A 7,267-nucleotide genomic window follows, 5' to 3' on the forward strand; every position below is an offset into this window, starting at 1 on the left:
GGGCAAGAATTGAGTCTTGTGGGGGCTGGAAAAATATAACTCTTTTAAAACTTTGTGATAAAATATACATGGCACAAATTTACCATCTTAACCATTTTTAAGCATACAGTTCAGTGGCATTAAGTACATCACATTATTGCCCTACCATCACCACCATCTCCAGAACCCTCTTTATTTGGTAAAACTGAAACTGAATTCCCTGGTGGTCCAGTGGTTAGAACTCCGCACTTCCACTGCAAGGGGCACGGATTCGATCCCTGGTTGGGGAACAAAGATCCAGCAAGCTGCATGGCACAGCCAAAAAAAAAAAACAAACCCTGGAACTCTATACCCATTAAACAATAACTCCCCATTTGCTCTCCCTCCAGCTCCTGGCAACTACCCTTCTACTTCCTGTCTCTATGAATCTGACAGCTCTAGGTACGTCATATAAGTGGAATCATACAGCATTTGTTTTTTTGTGACTGGTTTATTTCACTTAGCATAATGTCCTCAAGGTTCATCCGTGTTGTAGCCTGTGTCTTAATTCCCTTCCTCTTTAAGGCGGAGTAATATTCCATTGTAGGTCTAGACCACATTTTGTTTATCCATTCATCTGTCGATGGATGCTTAAACATTTTAACTCTTTTTATGTATAAAGCACAGCTATACCTACAGCACATAAACTCATTAGTATACACAGTATCCCCGTGGTATTAAAATTTCACGGGGGTGGGCACTTAGGAAAAATGCCCCAAAAGGCTCCTTAGGGAATAATAATGACTATTGACATTTGGACCAGATAATTCTCTGATGTGGATGACTGTCCTATGCATTGTAGGATGTTTAGCAGCGTCCCTGGCCTCTACCCATTAGATGCCAGTAGCACCCCCCTGCCCACAATTATCACAGCCAAAAACATCTCCAGACATTGCCACGTGTCCCCTAGGGTACAAGACTGTCCTGGTTGAGGATCCCAGCTCCGGGCTTTCGCCGTGGGGCAGGTTGCCCTGTTCGAGAGCATGTACACACTTACGTTCTCAGAGTGCTGCCACGTGGCTCTCCAAGTGGCCATCCTCCGGCCAGCAGAGCCAAGCATCGCTGTTGGGGAGAAAGCTTTGCAGAGGAGCCTGGCCAAGGCGTACGGTGGCCCCGAGGCTGGAGGGCAGAAGCCTCACCAAGTTGGGCACAAAAAGCCAGGACTTCTTGGCACAGAGTCCCTGTGGCCTCTGGGTCACCTTTCCCAGCTGTGTGCCCAGGGCCGGCCAGGGCCCTCTTCCTGTTCCTGGGTGTCAGGCTCCAGAGGGCGCCTTGAATGGACAAAGCTCAGGTGTTTCCTTCTAACAATACCTCGCCACTCCTCCCCAGCCACTTTCTCACCCTTTCTGAGCACACCCGCCCTTCCACACCCCCGGGTCTTTGTAAATATACATTCATTCCTTTAACGGACAAGTATTTATTAAGCACCTCTTAGGTGCCAAGTACGGTGCTCGGTTCTGAGATATGATTGTGAATAAGACCGGTCAGCTCCCCACCCCAGCCCCACCCAAGAGATTTCAGAAGCCTGTGGGCGCTCGGACGGCTGCACCCCATCCAACTTGGGCAGTCAGGGGAGGAATTCTAGAGAAGGGACGTTGAACCTGACATCTCTGGTGTGAGTCTGCTTCCACACCCTCTGAATAACGGCGGCAATTATAACGACAATGGTGTCACCCTTGGTTGACTACTTACCATCTGTTGCCACTTCTTTTTCCACCTTCCAGTGGGTCCCTGCTCACTGGAGGAGAAGCCAGGGTCCTTGGCGACTTCTAAAGTCGTACATCATCTGCCACTGACCTCCAGTTTCTCCTAACTCATCTTCTAGCACTTTCTTTTCAGCCACTCTGATCTTTCAAAAAATCACTTGCTGATCTTTCGAACACGTGAAGCATGCTTCTGCTGCAGCGTCTCTGCACATACGTTTCAGGTCCCCTGCGACACGCCCCTTTCCTCGCCTCCATCAGGTGAGGTGCTCAATTGTCACCTTCTTGTCATTCTATCCACCATCATAATCTTTCTTGCCAATTCCTGTCTGGGAGCACTGCTTTATTTTTCCTCCTTCCTGCTCAACCCTCTCTATCATATCCCATGTTTTATGTATTTATGTATGTATCCTGTCTCTTCGTCTGTCTCTCCCTGTAGAAATTAGATTCCAGAAGAGCCGGGATTTATGGATCACGTTCCCTGATGTACTCCCAGCGTTTGCCACAAAGCCTGGCACATAGTAAGTGCTCAGGAAATGTGTCTAATCAATGAATTGCATGTCCTCCTCACAAAAGCCCTAGGAGTTCAATCAATACTTCTTAAAATTTAACATGCACACAAATCACTTGGAGATCTTGTGAAAACACAGATTCTGGATCGGTGGGTCTGGGCTGCGGTCCAAGGTCCTGCATTTCTACAGACTCCCAGGCAATGCTCTGCTGCTGGTCCTCTGCCACATTTTGAGCATCAAGGACTCAGCTACGATGACCGGCATCTATGCTACAGATGAGTAAAACCAGCTCAGAGAGGTTAATTATATCGCTAAAGGCACCCAGCTTTGAGAGGTAGGCTGGGTTTGAAGTCTGTCTGACTCCCAGATGTTAATGGATCACCCTATCATACTGCAGACGCCAAAGTGGGAAAGTGTCCCCCAGGTGCTTGCAAAACAGAACTTTCCCTGAACACTCCACGTGAGAATATTGTGGGTACCAACTCAGGACCAGCACAGTGAGGCCTGTCATGTGGTGTGACCCCCAGCCTGACCTGGGATACTTTGCTCTCTCTCCAGGCTCTCTGTAAGCTCTCTCTTGTGCTGGGATTTGGGGTGTGTGCGTGTGTGTGTGTGTGTGTGTGTGTGTGTGTGTGTGTGTGTTGGGAACCTTCCAGAGAACTTTCTTGGCTTATTGATCATGAAGGGAGCTCTCTCTAGGCCTAGCCTTGCACTTGGTTGAGTGTAGGCTGGTAAACTTGATAAGCAACTTGGGGAGGAGGGGCGCATTTTCAGCATCATCTCCTCAGAAGGTCAAGGGCCTTGGTCTTCTCCCTTTTACTGGTTCCCAGAACTCCATCGGAAACCCCGGAGAGGAAGGCAAAGGTGGCCTCTAGTGCAGAGCCTTCTGATTCTTTTGTGCTGTCTAAACTCAATATCGTAGAGACTTTTCAATGAGATGCTCTCACATTCCCGCTCAGCTCTTACCGCCGGCTGATTCCCGAGGCCGCTGTTCCCAAATCTAACCAGCTTCTCCCACGATCAAAGCACAGTCTCTCTCGCTCAGTCAGATCTGTACCACAGCCCGCCTCCCGCCCTGCACCCACCCCAGCCGCCGAACTCCTGGGCCATCACTGCTTTTCCATTCCCTCCAGTATCGACGCCAGCTGAGCTCTCCCCCTAGATCCGAGAACAGGATCCTAGTTCTGGTTTCTCTCACGAGCAGGCCCGTGGTTAAAGGCAGGTGAAGTCTGGAAGATTTGAGAGGTCATAAACTCAACGCCTAGCGGAGCCAGGCAGGTAATGTAAATAGCAAAGGTGGGTTAGGTGGGAGGGTGGTCCTGGGAGAGCTTGGGTCAAGCTTCTAAAAAGGCAGCGGAGGCCACAGCTCCACGTGAGGGGAAGCCCTGTGTTGCCAGATCTAAACTTCTGTGTGAACACATATTTACATGAGCTCTCCCGATGGTTAAAGTTTGCAGGGGTCAAGACAGCAGGCGTGACACCCAAGTTCAACCCACGAGGTCCACCAGTTTGCAATCTTGGCTTAGAAAGCTGAGGATATGGAAGCTAAGAGAGATCTGTGTCAGTCAGGGTCTGAGGAAGAAATGGGGACATAATTAAAGAGGGTCCTTTGAAGGGAGGTTTCTATTTATTATACAAAGCTGGGCAGGGTGGAGGGAAGCCGGAAGGCATAGTGCCCCTGACATAGGGGTTCTCTTGTCACCCCAAGGCCTGGAGACATGAGGGGAAGAGAAGGGACGGGAACCTGGATGGAGAGCCGTGTGCAGAGGCCACTTCGCAGGGCCATGACCTTGGGTAGGGGGAGGCAGAGTAGAGCTCCTGACCTCATTCTCACGTCTCCCTCCCATCCTGCTAAACCTCCCTGTTGGCCAAATCCAACCAGATCCCACCCAGCTGTGGGAGCCCATTGGCAGAGTCCATGCAGGTGGGCCTCTTGGGCAGAGAGTAGTGTGGACCAAGGTGACGTCAGCTTAAGACCCCGTGCCATGGTCACACCTGGCAATTACCATAGCCAAGGCCATGCCCTTTGACCAAAGGAATAGAGGCTTCTGTGTCAATGTCACCTCTCAGCGTTTCTGTATTATTTAGGCTTGTGTTGCCAGCCTATACTTGACCTTCAGATGCGGCCCCTTCTGTGTCTTCCCGGCTGCCACCTTGGATCCTTTTGACCTGGATTCTGGTTTTTAAGGTGATACAGAAATAGAAATGAGCTTTGATGTCCAACATCCTGAGTTCAAATGTTGGCTCTGCTGCTTACCAGCTGTGTGATGTTAAGTGAATCAGCCAGTTTCTCTGAGCCTCAATTTGACTTCTGTAATGATGATAAGGGAAGATAAGGATCCCTTCCTTACTGGTCGTTAAAGACTTAGAGATGATGGTCAGATGGTACTAGTACAGTGCCTGCAACTTCACAGGAACTCAGTAAATTTAGATGCTATTATTTTTAACATTACTATTACTCCTCTTTATTTGCTCCAATTTATATCTTGGTTAATATCATCTCCCTATGACCTATACTTCCACCTGGCTCCTCCCCAGTGCTCAGGTTGCCTTTCCTTCCAATTCACCCTGGGCTCCTTTCTCGCTGGAATGCCCTCCCAACTAGAGGGCATGGTTCCCAGCTGCAATCTCCAATCCCACTTCTAGGACAAAATTTTCTTTCTTGCAATTACTCACTTTGTCAGATTACTGACATCAATTCTCCCACTTGCAGAAATCTCCCTGATTTTGACCCAAGGAAAGAATCTGAAATCCAGCAAGAGTATAGTACATGAAGATGTTCATTTCTGTGTTATTCATCATTCTGAAAAATTAGAAACAATCGCAATGTACAGGAATATGGGATACAGGATGAGGGCATATCTTGATGACAGATTATTTAGCCTTTAGAGGTAATATTCATGAAGAATTTGTAATAACACAGAAAATGAATACAATATAATGAAGTGAAAAAGCATCATCTGAAATTGGAGTTGTATAAGAGGGAGCTGCATGTGCGCCCATTATATGCAAGTAAAGTCACCTATATTCTCTTAAAAAGGGATCTCTTTCTGTTTTGCAAATAAGTTCACATGTATCTTATCTTTTTTAGATTCTACATAAATATCACAATATAAACAATATTGTATGATATTTGTCTTTCTCTGTCTGACTTACTTCACTTAGTATGATAATCTCTAGGTCCATCCATGTTGCTGCAAATGGCATTATTTCATCCTTTTTTATGGCTGAGTAATATTCCATTGTATAAATACACCACACCTTCTTTATCAATTCGTCTGTCAATGGACATTTAGTTTGCTTCCGTGTCTTGGCTATTGTAAATAGTGCTGCCATCAGCATTGGGGTGCATGTATCAGAAAGAGACTCACAGACATAGAAAACAAACTTTTGGTTACCAAGGGAAAGGGGGGGAGGGATAAACTAGGGGTTGAGATTAACATATACACACTACTTTATATAAAATAACCAACAAGGACCTACTGTATAGCACAGGGAACTATACTCAGTATTCTGTAATAACCTGAAAAGAATATGAAAAAGAGTATATATATACATATACACACACATATAGATAACTGAATCACTGTGTTGTATACCTGAAACTAACGCAATACTCTAAATCAACTATACTTCAATAAATAAATAAATAAAAAGGAAAGAGGAAAAAATTATTTAAAGAGTGCAGGCAATTCCTCTAATTTAATGACAATTTGCCATTAACTGAGTGTGGAGTGGGAGGTGAAACTCTTGGGGGGACAGCTTCCGGTCCCAGTTCTCCTGAGAGCATCTCCCCCTGAATTAGCATCACACTCTGGCAGCTCAAGATATGTAATTTCCAGGCAACATGCATTTTAAAAGCAAGCCAGCTACTCCCTGTGTAGAGAAAACCATTTGGGAGCAATTTAGCAGGTTTCATGGGCATTTTTGCAGTTTCTCTCCAGAGGCATTTTTCTTGATAACCTGACCCCTGTGCACAGGATGACTCCACTGCAGAAATGAAAACAAAAGCCAATATATACCAAACAAATTTAAGCAAGTACACCAAAATACTATCAGTGGTTGACTATGAGGGAGAAGTGTGGGTGATTTTTTTTCTACCTCCTTCTTTCATTCATTGACAAATATTTACTGAGCATCTACTGAGTGCCAGACGCTATTCTATGCACTGAAAAAAAAAGCAGTGCATAAAAAATTGCAAAAATCCCTGATGGGTAGAGACAGACAACGAACACCTAAGTTAAGTAAAATATAGAGCAGGTTGGGGCTTGGCACGTGCTTGGGAGAACCAAATAGAGCCAGACAGGGGGACAAGAAGTGCTAGGTTTGGGGTGGGGGGTTTGAATTCAGGTAGGGTAATGAGAAGCCTCATTGAGAAGGTGACAGCTGATAGGGAGGAGAGGAGGGAGTGAGGATATTTGGGGAAAGAAATTTCCATGTAGAAGGAGCAGCAAGTGCTCACATGTGTGAAAACGTGCCAGGGGCCAGTGGGACTGGAGCAGAGAGCATCAGAGCTCATTTCTTGGACCTTTGCACTTGCAGTTACCTCTGTGTGCAATGCCTTCTCCAATTGCCCTCCTCTGGCTTTCTCCTTCTCAGTCTTGAATTTCAAAAATCAAGTGGCTTGCTGCACTTCCTATGTTCTCTCTAATGAGAGTATAGAACTTGTACCATGGAAATAAAAGTCCTTTATTATCTTTAAAGGAAGAGAAAAAGAGAGAGGGAGGGAGAGAGGGAGGGAAGACATCTCTTTTCTGGCCCACGGACGGCTGATGGTTTTCTCCTCCTGATCAGTTCTGCATCTGCACAGTGGACCACATGCCGCGAGACTTGAGCATCCCTTCGAGTCGGCCTTTCCCTGGGTTATCACATGGTCAGTGTGGGAGATGCCTCCGGTCTCAGGACTGCAGGCTGCACCCCCTCCTTCTCTCAGCCCCCGCCACCTGCTGCCCGTTGACAGGAGGAGCAGCAGAGACGAATGTGAGCACCTCACACCCTCCAAGGGCACCTGGGGGTGATGCCAGCCCTGGGAAG

This window comes from Balaenoptera musculus, chromosome 15, assembly GCF_009873245.2.
Source record: "Balaenoptera musculus isolate JJ_BM4_2016_0621 chromosome 15, mBalMus1.pri.v3, whole genome shotgun sequence".
Classification (NCBI taxonomy): domain Eukaryota; kingdom Metazoa; phylum Chordata; class Mammalia; order Artiodactyla; family Balaenopteridae; genus Balaenoptera; species Balaenoptera musculus.